Genomic DNA, 14065 nt, shown 5'->3' with positions numbered 1-14065 from the left:
GTAAAGTTTTCTGAAAACTGGGGCATTTTAGTGTTTGTAATGGGTATTGGTTGGTGCTGTAGCCACCCAGCCATGAGCCTTATGCAATAGGCAATTAATTAAGCCAGAAATGAGGGAGATCAAATGCTATTAAACCACCCTCCCTAAAAAAAAACAACCCAAAACTCAAACCAAAGAACAAAAAAAACACCTGAAAAAACCCAGCACAATTTTCTCTAAGTTTGACATTAGGGCTGCTAGGAATTATGTCTTGTCATGTCCTCATGTTCTTTCCTTCATCATTTGTGGCTGGTCTTCAGTATTAGGGTGGCTTCCTCATGAGGCTGCCTTTTGGTCCAGCTGGATAGCCCTGTTCTGGTGTTCCCATCTCCAAGATCAGTGTGGACATTTTGCCATAAGTTCATGTAATGAGTCTTGCACCTAGAGACAAGATGATCCCCATGTACACCTGCTAAAGAGAAATTGCAAGACCAAAGAAGGAAAGAAAGAAAAGAAAAATCAAGAAAAAAAAAAGAAAGGAAGAAAGAATAATAAGAATAAAAAGTTGTTTTCTTTATTTTCTTCAGCAGTGTCTGTATGTCTTAAACTGGATTGTAATGGAATGTTATCCTTACATGCATTGAAAAAAACAGTACAAAACAAAACCCACAACAACAACAACAACGAAAACCCCAAGGAGAGCTATTTCTAATAAAAACATTACTCATACTAGGATCATAGCCCTGACCTTACATTTATTGGCATACATGCAAACTTAGAAAGCTGTGTGGATGTTGGCCATATGCAAATCCATCCATCCATAAATCAGCATACAGACTGGAGACTGCACAGCTGAAGTGACTGTAATGGTAAATGAAACCTTTCACCACCAGGTCAAATGCAGTTCAGCATATGTGGTAAATGGAAAAGCACTATCATGCAGGAATTGATCTGTGGCGTGTGTAAAACGAGCGACTGACCAGTTCATGCTGTTTACCACCACAGCTGGCTCCCCATGTCGGACCTGGCAGATAAGTTGGAGCTGCAGTGGCAAAGCAGTGAAGCAACCTGGCAGAGAATTTGCCTTATGGGACTGTCTGGTAGTGCATTACAAGGATTAGGCAGGCGTTTTTCATCAAAATGAATTGTCAATGAAAAAGGAAGTTTCCGTTTAATCCAAATTTTCCACCAGTTCTATCCAAATGAAAACATTACTTTGGACTGTGGTGCTGATCTAAGACACATAATATTATATTCATCTGACATTAACCTCTGTGTGTTCAGGGTAGCAGCAGGGTTTGTAAAAGGTTCGTGTGGTTTTCCTGCTTTCTTGCCCAGTCTTTTCTGAACAGGACAGTTAACTCCCATTAAAATCTTTGAGAGTGCTCAGAGATCAGCATAAGGCTTATATGATAGCAGGATAGCAAAAACCATATAGCTCTGTCTCAAATCCTGGGCAAGAGGTTCAAATCAGGGATGAGGCAGGTTCATCACTTGTATAAGGTGGAATTCACTGTCAGGGGTTGCCATGTGAGACAGGACACACCCAGAAGCATTTCCAGGCTTACTGATTCTGGGATATGACTTGGCCACGGCTGAACTGTGGAGTGTATTTTTCCTCCTTACAATCTAAGGAAGTTGGACACCCTGACCAGAAAAAACATAGATAAAATTATAAAAACCAAGAATCACACATTCCTGGATTTTTTTTTTTCCTAAGTTGTCACTCTGAGAAGTTCAGTATTTTGACTGTTTGAATTAATTTGAAAACAGATGTTGGAATATTGTAATTTCCCTTGAGACAAAAAAAAAAAAATAAATCCTTTTCTCAGCTTTCTTTATTTCTGCTATGAAACCATGTTTTCACAGAGAAACAGTGCTTCATAAAGCTCCTATGTGAGTTGTGAAGCTCTAAACCAGCTTGACACATTCAGCTATGTGTTAATGTCAAAACATAGTTCTCAACATTTATTGCAGCTAAAACAGCATTAAAAATTTATGTCTGAGTCTTTGATATAATTCAATACATTATTTTAAAAATGAGTATTGTTACTGATTATAATTTGCTTAACAGAGCATTTGCTCTACTTTTAAAGAATAAATCTTTTAAGACATTGATAAGTTGAGATATGTGTTCACCTTCATGTTTCAAGGATGTTAATAATGCCAGGAAGATTAGTCTTGTGGCTAATGTGTGAATGGATAGATGTTCTTCAGTTCCAGGATCTTACACAAACATTTTCAGTAATGTCAGACAATATCCCTGTGCCCCAGCTTCTAATCTGTACAGGCTTTTTGTTTTATTTTCAGTGACACTGTATGTGTTTTGAAGGCAAGGACTATGCTTTTGCGCAATGAAATTCTATCTGGACTTTTCAGAACAAGTAGTACAACTGATAAATAACAGGGTTATTTAGTTCAAGGCTCAAACAAACATCTGAGAAAATTACTCTTACTCTTGCTTTCTGGTATAAATAAATATTTTTTTTATTATTTTTGAAAATTCCTTAACAGTATAATCAGATTAATTCCACAAATCCAAGAAATTTAGTTACTTTAGCAGCTTTACTTACATTTCTTGCCTGATACCTTTTTGATTGCATTGTTTTTGCTACTGAGAAGTGAATGTCTTTAGGAACTTACTCCTTTTAGTGGGAGTCAAAAAAAAAGTGGTTTTAGTTAAAAAGGTTACTTTTTCCTTCTGTCTTAAAGATTCTTTAATTGATAACGCCACTATATATAAAATGCAAATCTGACAATTTTCCTCCTCAAAATTTTTCCCTTACAGTCTTTTTCACGTTATGCAATTCTCTGGATATAAAGACTGGAAAACTATTCAAGTTTGTTGCACACATACATTCATTCCAATATGAAGAGATATGTCTGTCTTACATTTCTGGTGAGGAGAGGCAGTTCCCATTTCATTTTGATTGGTGCTGAAACTCTTTCTTTGTGCATTCTCTTTCTTCTTCCTTTTTTTTTTTTTTAATTTTAGTCTGTGGTTTCAGGTGTAGTTTGTCATATCAGTCGACTGGAACACTATAGATTATCAGGGGACTTCCAGGTGTCACACAAGAAGAATGACTGTTTTCCAAAACAAGCTGTGCAGTCCTCTAGGCTCTGGCATAGATGAATATGTGAGTGTTACTACGCATAGAAAACAGTTCTGAAAAGGTAATCCCATGTTGAATTTGAATGTTAAGGAAACCACCTATTCATTCTGAGGGGCTTAACCTTTCTTCAGGAGGTAAGTCTGGAACAATGGCCCTTATTTACAAAAGGTTTCCTTTATTTTCCATAAGGAATACAAAACCAGAATTTCTCCCGTGCTAGAGTTGCTCCTTCCTTGCTGTAAGTACGCATTGCCATTGTTGATTCACTCAAATAGAGATTATTACAGTAATAATTAGTGACAAGTTATGTGTTATTTTGAAATAACACACATTATGGTTCACATCATGTCTTCAGAGACCCAAGCAATGTGTTGTTTCACAGTGACAAATGCTAGAAAGTGTTTGCACTTATGAATAAAATATTCTCCATGCATTTTGACTTTCAAGTGTGCTTTGTGCAAGAGCATTAGGATGTGGCGTCATCACAGGCATCCTAAACTCTGTGACCTCCTGCCTGGATTACTGCTCTCCCTTCTGTGACACTTGTTGCAAGCTTTTGGAAAACATCAGTGGACTTTGATCAGTCCTTTAAACTGGTTGTGCCTCTGCCTTGAACCATTTGAGGTTCTGGATGGGATTCAAGTCCTCAGTATTGTTCTTTGGAGGTGCAATCTGAAGCCTATTGAACTCAGTAAGAATTTTCCTACTAATTTTGGTGCCTTGTAAACGAGGCCACAGTCTTTAGTTATAGCTGATGTTCCAACATGCCTTCTCTTTCTGACCTCAGCCCCAAGAGCTTGCCTTACCTGCAGGGACAGCCCAAGGTGTGATACTATTTGCTTGCCTGGGCTTTCTGACAAACTCTTTTAGGTGATATATCAACAGCTATGCGAGCTGGAAAGTGCTTTAACATACAGGAATGATGCGAGTGCCAATTTTTGCACATTCGCTTGCCAGCTAAATGCAGCCCTTGCTTTGGTCTCCTGGAACTGAGCTATTATGTGTGTGTGACAGCTGAAAATTAAGAATGGTAACATAAAGCAGTGTAGGACCTGGTGTTACACAAGCTACCCCAGGCCTGGAGTGAAATGTGTTGTGTCACTGTGTCTTTCATTAGACTGTTCAGGATGCTGCAGGTCTGCTGGGGCAGATCAACGTTCAGTCCAAGTGTAGCCAGTGGAGCCTTTTCCATTGGACTGCTGGTGAATTTATTCTCACTCAAGAAATATCCAGGACTGTATTTTGTAGCAAAATCCAGAAAAAATGTGAATCAAATCATAAGCACATCTTTTCCAGTTCCAGTGCAATTTACCTCCTACATAATGTTTCGAATATAGAAAGTATTTCAAGAGGAAAATCTCACATGGATTAATGTTTGTTGGTTGCCAAGGCAATAGTTTGGAGACCTTTCTAGCACAAAACAGATAATATTGTATGCAGAAGTAGATTATTATGAGGAGAAAATTGATTGATGTTAGGGAAGACAACGAGTGAGTGTCTGTTTTACCTTTTAGAGATCATATTAATTTTGCCTTGGTCAGTTTTCCACTCATTGACATACTTCTGTGCTGTTACTTGAATGTCAGGAGAAATTAAATTTCCCCATGAAGGCTGGATGCCACTGTACAATGGAAAACAGTGTTTCTGTGTGGAAAACCTGACAGTTCATTTAACAAGTCAGCCCTAAGGTAGGCTGGGAGCTGAGACGCTGTCGAAATAATGGTCATGCCAAGGTCATACTGTGACTCCTTGGGAGACATGGGGAAAGGACACAACCACATTTGTCCTCAGTTATTCAAATCTTGAACAGGCAGAAACTAAAAAAAGCCAACCTGGACTCAGCCAGGAAAAAAAAAAAAAAAAAAAAAAAAAAAGTGATCTATTTTAATTATGAGGAATAAAATGTAAGGTACATTAGCAGATGCTACAAGATTGAAAACTGACAAAAAGCAGTTGATATATAAAGATGGAAAATAAACTGAGAATTTCTGTATTTATTTATTGTTAGCAAGTTGTGTCTTTAAATTCTCTTCTGTAATCATAAAAGAGCATCAGTATTTTGAACTTTTCCAAACCAAACATGACCAGGGACCTGACCAAAAGAAGGCATCTAGACAGCATTGACTCCCAATCATTTCAAGTCTAGCAAGAGATTACAAGGGCATTTCTGACACGAATGGGAGCTGTATCCTGCACAGTTCTGTTCCAGAATACATCTGTAGCAGCTCTTCCTCCCTTTTTTTATAGTCTTCCTACCATCATGATCCAGTCCACATTCTAGAAGGTGTAAAGTAACCATATTCCTTTCTGGTTGAACATCCTTGACTCCTTGCCATTTACTACTTGGTTTTGTCTCTGCCATTGTACCTCTACAGCTCTCTTTACAGCTCTTCTAAGCAAAGACAGGACAAAGTGATAATGAATTTTTATATTCTTTGATTGACTGATTTCAAGTTATATTCAGTTTTATCTACACCCTTTGATATTTCTAAAGCACATCAGAACCTCAGTTTTTCAAAGGTAACTTGTCAGCAGAAGTGTTGGATGTTTAACACCTTTGAAAGTACTGTCTTTTGAAAGACAAACCATATCAAAATAATATTGTTCATTCATCCTTTAAAAGTTATGTGTTCTTCTCATCTCTGCCCCACACTATACATTTTTAAAATCAAGTCCATAGATCAATTAGATCAATTTTAATCAGATGTCCCAGTAGTCTCTGTGCCTTCTAGTGTATATTCTGATATATATAGTATAAAGTAAGATAAAAATGTTGCAAGTACATTATATTGCAATGTCTCCTGGATACTAGAGAGAAATAGAACCAAAAAAGAATAATAATAAAAAAAAATCTTGAGACTTTTACCAGAAATCCAAGCAAAATTTTTCAGACTTTGAAACATATTAAAGTTTTTGGTTTTTTTCTGTAGTATTTTCTTTTACTTGCTGTAGTGGTTTTCACTGACCTGAAGAAGTAGGCCATACCAGTTTTCTGATATTTTCCACTCCACTGGATCAGAGGGCTGCTAATCTCTCTTGCCATGAGATTCTCTTTGTATCTCAAGTAAGAATTTTCTGTCTTGGCATCTTAATTATTTACCTGAGAGACTTATTATTTACCTGAGAGACTTTCAGGTGATATCATATCACTGCCTTCATCAGAGAGATCTGGCAAGGTGCTAATGTTGTCTAGCATTTTCCAAGGACGATGCACAGACAGTATCCTCACAGAGTCTAACACATTTTGATATGTAATTATCAGAGAACTCAGACATGGGATGCTTTCTGACTCAAGAACTGAAGGTTTTACAAATTTTATTTGTACAGAGGTTCCTTAATTGTTCATTACTGCAGACTCCTACTCCTCATCTGTAATTATGTTGCACCAGCAGGTGTTTGTTTTCTCCTGCTGCTTCTGCTCCAGATGAATTTGGCACATTTTTCCCTGGAATGTGGGGGGCTGTTTCTGTTTCCATTGTGGGTATGGGTCAAGGTCATATTTGGTCAATCTGGAGACAGTGGCACCAGGCATGCACTGAAGTTAGAAATGTTTGCACTCCATAACCCAGATGTCCTGTCCTTAATCGTGATACCTGTGTAAGAGTAGCCTCCCAGCATGATTGTCTGTTATGGACTATGACTGGTTTTTTGCTGGACAAATAAGATGTGTATGAAGGTCACAAGGATTCCAGACAGGGCTGCCAGAATAAACTGTGTATTACAGTGGTCTGGGAAAGCTTGATTCAGGATCCAGTCATGCCACTGTTAAGATCCTGTATATGCAGTGAACATTATATTTTCTTGCATGAGGTGTAGAAAATTACCCTAGATGTCAGTCTGTCACGCTTGGTAGGAAATATATATAGGCATGTTACAATATTCCCTGTGATCACAAAACTCCCAGGAAATGTGTGGCATTGTGCCAGCTGCATTCAGTGCAGCTGCAAAATGTACTCAAAGATCAACCATGAGGTTACCAAGACAGCTCATGTAGTTGTCAGGAAGTTTTTGATTACAAAATGCTCAAAGAATAAGGAACTTCTTCTAGTATTCTTTCTGTGAACAGTCATACTAAGCCCAGAGTTTTGGAAATTATTCCAGTTATCCTGTCTCTGCTGGTGGTGTCTGATGAAATAGGTGTTGACTAATGGTCAGGGCTAGCAATGCATATGGACTGACATTGATCACCCCATCCCTGTGGGGCATGAGGTAAGGAAAAGCAGCAAGAAACAAAATAGGGCACAGTGATCTGTAATAAGATATACAGGCCTAAAATATTCCTATGCATGCATATACAGTTTTTCTACATAGGTCTTGAAATAAAATAATTTTTAGAAAGTAGAAATGGGTAGTGTGAACTTTAGGAATATGATCCTATATTATAAAAATCCAGAATAAAGTGAAACCAGACACTGGATTCCCCATGTCTCTATTAAAAGCAAGTGCAAAAGGAGTGTATGGGCTTTACAATATGACTTTTCCATAGAGGTTAAAGCAGCAGGCTCCCAGAAGTAGGGTGCAAGTCTTCAGACCAGTTTTCAAGAAGAGGAGCCGAGTCTCAAACCATGATTTGTACCCTCAAAACCAAATTAAATTTAATGTTTCAACTGTTAAGTGGAGATAGTGCTACCAGATCATCTTTGAACCGTGTCTGGAGGCTAAAGAGTGAAAAGTATTGATATTTTTAATAATAAATAATAATAGACCTTACAGATGATTTGTCTTCACTAATTTAACTAAAACTCTCTTGAGATGATTACACTGATATTAGACTCTGTTTGTTTACCACATAGTGCTGTGCTTTGGAGGAACACTAAGTTAAGAAAGAGGAGAACATTGTGAAGACAAAGAATTTACAGTATCTGAAAATTAAACCTCTCTACCACAATTGATAAAGTACTAAAGGGCCTGTGACTTAAATGCTGATCAGATCACATTAGAAAATGGAAACATTATTACTGAAGAGTTAAACTGTGAATTCCTGAAAAGTTATATATCTGTTTACCAGGGCAAAGTTTGACATTGTGATATTACTTCTGAAAGTAGGGACACCTTGCACAGCGTTCACATGAACACGTTACACTTTTTTCTTAAATGTGTTGATTTTTAACAGTAACAGTTTTTTGTTTCCAAAGTCTAAAAATATAAACAAAGTAAGAAACTTTAAAGTAAAAACTTTAAAAAAAAAAACCTGGAAGGATGGGAAAATGTTGTTAAGGCTTTAGGCACACACATGTATAGACCTTCAAATCTGCCGTAGGAAGTAAGGACTATTAAAAAAGAAAAGTATGAGATTTTTGACTGATTTTACAATACTATACATTTTAGAACATTACTACTAGAACATCTGGCTTTTGGGTGAAGACAGTGAAAAGGGCACCTTTTCACTTTTTTGCATCTCTTTTACATGGCCTTGGATTTCTGTTTTGAATTCATGTCAGGATCTGTATTGAAAATAAAAGCTCTAAAAAAATAGAGTATAAACCAAAATAATCAGATACGAACTTCAACAATATGAACCTCTTATACTGGGTGTAAGAGCCTATTTAACGGGATTTCTGTTCATCATGCTTTATAATTCAGTGTGATATTGTATTCCATCACCAGCAGCTTAATTTATTTCTTTCACCATCTGCTCTTTTTTTTTATTCTTCCATGCCAAAAATTCAATAGCACTCAATGAGCAAAGCAAAACTATTCTGTATTTCAACTAAATTTGTTTTATGCTGTTGTTATTGAGAATATATTGGCCTATTTCTTATACCGGTTTGTTTAGCTAACCGAGCCTTTTGTTTACTAAACCAGCAAAATGTGAAACAGTAAATACTGTGTGAGATATTAGTGCCAGCACTTCTATAGCTGTTACTTTATGAGACAAATATCAGGCCAGTTGTTTTTTAATTACAGGCAATAGCTGAAGCTTAATAAGTGTGACTGTCCTTGCCACAGCTCTGTCCAGCCCATCCCTTGCACAGAGCAGGCTGAGCCACATGCACAAACACAGACCAGTAGTCAAAGCACTCTCCATGCCAAGCCTTGGTAATCTATCAATATCTCAAAATGTCCTTTGTATGTTCCCTGAGCCGCCAAAATAATTATGTAAGTTTTGTGAGCTCTCATTAACACCTTCTGTTCCTGTGGAGATGGAGAGATGTACGAGTCTTCAGAATACAAAGTTTTAGATCAGACCACTTTGTTCAATACAGGACTAAATGAAAATTAAAATCAGTAACACACGAACTTTCTTGGAGGTCTGAAATGGAGCAGGGGTAAGGACCACTTCAAGGCAGTATCCATCCATCTGTGATAGGCGTACATAAAGGGTTTCATGTCACATATTGCAAAGAAATGATGGAAAATAAGTTTAGAAACTTTGCTTTGTGGCTTCCAAACTGCCATTGCTGCTCTGGTCTGAATTGGAATATATTGGACCTAGGCCATTTTATCATTCATGTCCCACAAAGCACTATAGTACTTAGGTTGGGTTGGACATTAAATTCTATAACCTTAATCTTGTTTCTTCTTTCACATAACATGATGCCATTAAATTTCGCATCATGGTATCTTTAAGTTAGTACTTTCAGCTGACTAGTTCTGAATGACATGCAAATGATAGAGTATATGATCTGTCCAAAAATGGCATGGCAGAACTCTTGTAGTTCTTCCAGGAAAGGACTCATGCTCTTTTGTATCGGGAACAAAGGATAATAAAATATGTTTTACTAGGGAAAATAGAACTAGCTGCACAGAATTCCTTTCCATAGGAACTTATAATTTAATACAATTCTTTCTTCTACTAAATACTATTACTGTAATGCCAGGAATTATGTTGGATTTTGGGTTCATATCCCAACTGTACAATTCAGGATATGCTTCAGACCTGTGTATTCAAATAATTTTATTCAGACTGTGGCTAACATAAACAGAGAAGCAATTTAAAGAAACTTGACGCAGGTTAGTCTGAAAGTCTAGTAGACATAATGATTAATATTTCCAGGAAGGCTGATGATTAGGAAAAATAATGATATAGAGAAGAGCTTAGAGGAAAAAAAAAAAGAGAAAAAAAAAAAAGATGGAAAAGTACTCTTACTGAAAATTATTGGTAACCTAAACCATCTGAAAAAATAGGGTTTGTAGTAGAAGCCCTTAAAGTTATAACAGAAGTAAAAATAACACAATTATTAAATTAAGGATAATTGAGAGATAAAATAATGTGATTGATAAGTGGCTCTTGTTTTTCCTCTCCGATTTCAAACAGAGCACAATATTAATTTAGGATTCATCAAACACATGTGATGAAAGACAAAGAACTAGTAGGAAAAATATGTCGTGCCTTACACAGTCATCATTATAAGATGTAGCTCTTTGTCAGCTACCAATTTATCAGCACTGAGAGTGCTTGCCTGCTGCACCTAACAACATCCTCATGCCAACAGTGCTGTTTTCTCTTGAAGTCTCATTTATCTTCCTACACAGGTCATTAAAGTTTGAACCTGCTTGCTTGAAGTTGTGTCTATGGTTGCCACTTTCTCTGTATCCACCCCCACAGTGTTCTTGTGCTCCTGAGATATCTTTATTTTAACAACAGCAGCAAAATTACTGGCATTTTCACTGACAGAAAATTGGGGAAAGCTTTTGTCTTAGTTTTATCTCAGTTTGTAATTTTAACTAGTTGCAATAGTTTTCTCTTAACTACAGGATCTCAGTTTTAGGGGACTTGGTCAACCTTAGAGTTTCTTCTCTCAGCTGAATAACACATGGCACACATACACTGCTATTATCTTAGGTGTCTTAGCTTGTTTTACCCCACTGATTCTACTTTAGGTGCCTGTGTGCCCTGACATAAATCCCTAATTCATCATTGTGATTGTTCCTTCCTACTTGAGGAAAGAAGTTTACCATGTAGACTGCCGTAGAAATGGCAGGATATGTATGTTAAAAAAAAAAAAAAAATGCCTGTGTGAAAACAACAGTAGCTGCTAAAAAAAGTAAGCGCTTGCTTTACCCTTATAGATTATGATAGTGGGCAGGTGTATCTTTAAAAAATCAGAGTATTTTGGTTGGAAGGGGCTGCTGCAAGTCCGTGGGTTTAACATCCAGCCCCTGCCCCCAGCAAGGCTGACTAAATCAGGTTGTCCAGGGCTCTCTCCAGGCAACTTTAGAGTATCTTCAAGTTGGAAATTCCAGAGCCTCTCTCTAGCCTTCTGTGCCAGTGGTTGACATTGAAGAAGCTTGATCTGGTTTGTAACTAAAATTTGCTGTGCTGACTCTTGTCACTGGGCACTTTAGTATCAACCTTTTCTGCAGCCTCCCATTGAGTAGTTCAGGCCAGCGATGAGATGTTGCCTTAGCAGACAACCATTTTGTGTATTTAGGGATCAGTACTGTAATATACTCTAGCAGAAAGTAATTGTAAAGATTACAGGAGATCAGCTAGTACAGAAAGTGCCAGCACAGTTTCTGACTGGGAAAGAATAATTATCCATGTTCTGTACTGATACTCTCACTGCTGAATGACATACAAACTAAATTCCTTGAATTGAAAGCAGACAGCATTTAATTATAATATAATTCTATATTATTATTATTTTTAATAAAAATGTAACTGGATTCCTGTAAAACTTAGGTATTTGAACATTTTCCTAGTCCTCTTTGTTTTGATAGACATAGTGTGTATTTTGATTCCATGCTTTTTTTCCTAGTGTTATGCTGCTCGAGTTGTTTGGCACATGACTGTTCCAAATGACTGGCTACCTGTATTCCATCTCTGGATCACATATACTGTATATATGAGATCTGATTATTCTGGCACTGCTGGGGCTGCATCTGGCTTCTGGGTAACATCACCTCTTCCTGAACATAAATTGGATGGAGTGAAACCAACAGTCCCTCAGTTCCTTCATGCTGTCATTGCTCATTTTGATTTCTCTTTGTGCAGTGTAACTTTTGATACCAATACCTGCTTACCAGGGTGGACAGTGGGGTTATTGTAACTTGTGTGTCTGGTGTGGAGGAGCTTAATTCTTACAGTTTTCTCTTTTACTAGACTGCTTAGTTAGGTAAAATGAAAATAAATCTTATTAATAGTAGAGACAGGTTTGTTTCTCGTTCTGGCTCAGAGTTCTGGAGATGCTGAAGGAAGACAGCTGGTATAGACATACAGTCCAGTAAGTCAAGGAATTGAGGAAGAACATCTGTAGGAGATACAAGAATATTTGATTTCAATAAGGCAGACATAGCAGTGTCATCTACTCTTCTTAGCCAAATGACTTAAGAAAAATTTGAGAACATTACTATATGTTATGCCCTTTGGAACAGTATGTGGGAGTAATTCAGAAGAATCTGAACGTGCAAACTGAGTGCTCTGCTCTCCTCCACATGAATGCTTTTTAATTACAGGTTACTGGAATAGGCAAAAATGCACAGCAAAATCTAGCTTCTGTGGCACATGCCTTTAAATGTGGTAAAGAGGAGCTCAGGTGTGCCTTATTAGAGCTCTAAAAATACTACATACTCAAAGCATTCCAAGATTTCTTGGCTTTATGAGACCACAGTTGGCAAATACCACATGAAGTCAGGCCTTATTTCCTCCTGCCTTCATTTTATATCCTTTGTTCAAGAACCCAGCTAGGAATGTTCGTCTCTCCTGGAACCACAGTACAAATTTTTTTTTGGTAAAAGAGCTTTTACTCTCTAGCAGTTTGCTTTTTCATACCATGTATTCATAGAGATTTCCTTTTTAGTAGGTAAAATGATCACTTGAAGAGCTATGGAAAATCCTCGTTTCTGCTGTGATCCTAGTGATGATGTTACCCCATGCTCTATTCTATTTCCCAAGAAAAAGTCGGAGGTTTTGATTTTTATTGGGTCATCTACTTCACATTTTTTGCCACAATCACAGAATTTACTTTCCCAGGGGGAAATCAGACAGCAAAATTTTATTTCTTTTTAAAATTAGTTTAAAAGAGTAAGACATCTTGAGAGATGTCTTCTTCAGATTGTTGATACAAATCAAGTTGATGCAATACTGATGCAGTACATGTTGATTACGTCTTTTCTAGGCAAGGCTGAGGCTGTGAGAGCTCAGATTTTGAGAAGCTGCTGTCTCAGAAATTTTCATGGGAACTATATGGGAATCAGTCCTTCACACCTAGTGTCGTGCCTTATCAAATCTTGCAAGCTTTTAAAAATATCATTAGGAGCCACATTTCCATTGTGAGGATTTGTTCATCACCAGAACTACCATCCACGGCAAATGACAGTAGAAACATTTATTAACCTTGAACAAATCTGTTCCTTCAAAACATATCTCTCTAACTGTTGCTATGAGCCCTGCTTCCACTGCTGCAGAATCTATCAGGAGTCTGAACTGTCAAAGGAATTTAAGACTGGTTGAGCCTGCTCTTCCCTGTATACCTCTGTGTGTGGGAGTCAGGAGAGGGTGAGATCATTCAGTGCTCAGCAGAGCCCCAACAAAACTTACGGGGTCTGAACTGACATTTGTGGGTCTAACACACACCCCAGAGTGAAACTGCCAGAAACAGTCTCCTCTCAGCTGTTCTTTGCTAAGTGATTCTTCTTTTGGTATCTCTAAGGTAACTGGAATCTTTGTGCTTCTTATCTTCTAGCACATCAAATATATCAGGTAATAGTTAAGTCAGAACAATAAGAGATGAGATGCTGTGTCAGCATGTGGGCTGCAAATGGAACAAGAGTTTTCTTAAATTCAGTATGTTCTGAAAATACAAAGTGGCAGTGTTCAGCCTTGCAGTAACAGGCCATAAAAGGAAAAGGAGTTAAACTCTTTACACTGCAGTTCTTTTGTCTTTCTGTATCAACATTCCCTTGTTTTTTAAATAGCCACAACAAATTACACTCTGAACTCTCTAAGTACCTTCACTATTTCTTCCAGATTATTCTTCTGCAAAACAGACTGTGAAACCATGTTTGTTAAGTCTCATTGTGTTCTTTAT

At 37.4% G+C, this 14065-nt stretch overlaps 1 protein-coding gene across 3 annotated transcripts in view; it reads left to right on the top strand.

Moving 5' to 3' along the window:
- The window catches only part of SEMA3A (semaphorin 3A), a 164262-nt gene that overhangs the window by 16100 nt on the left and 134097 nt on the right, over positions 1-14065 (top strand). The gene's annotated exons all lie outside the window — the stretch shown is intronic.

This window comes from Lonchura striata, chromosome 5, assembly GCF_046129695.1.
Source record: "Lonchura striata isolate bLonStr1 chromosome 5, bLonStr1.mat, whole genome shotgun sequence".
NCBI classification, from domain to species: Eukaryota; Metazoa; Chordata; class Aves; order Passeriformes; family Estrildidae; genus Lonchura; species Lonchura striata.
This window is presented reverse-complemented; position numbering and strand designations above follow the sequence as displayed.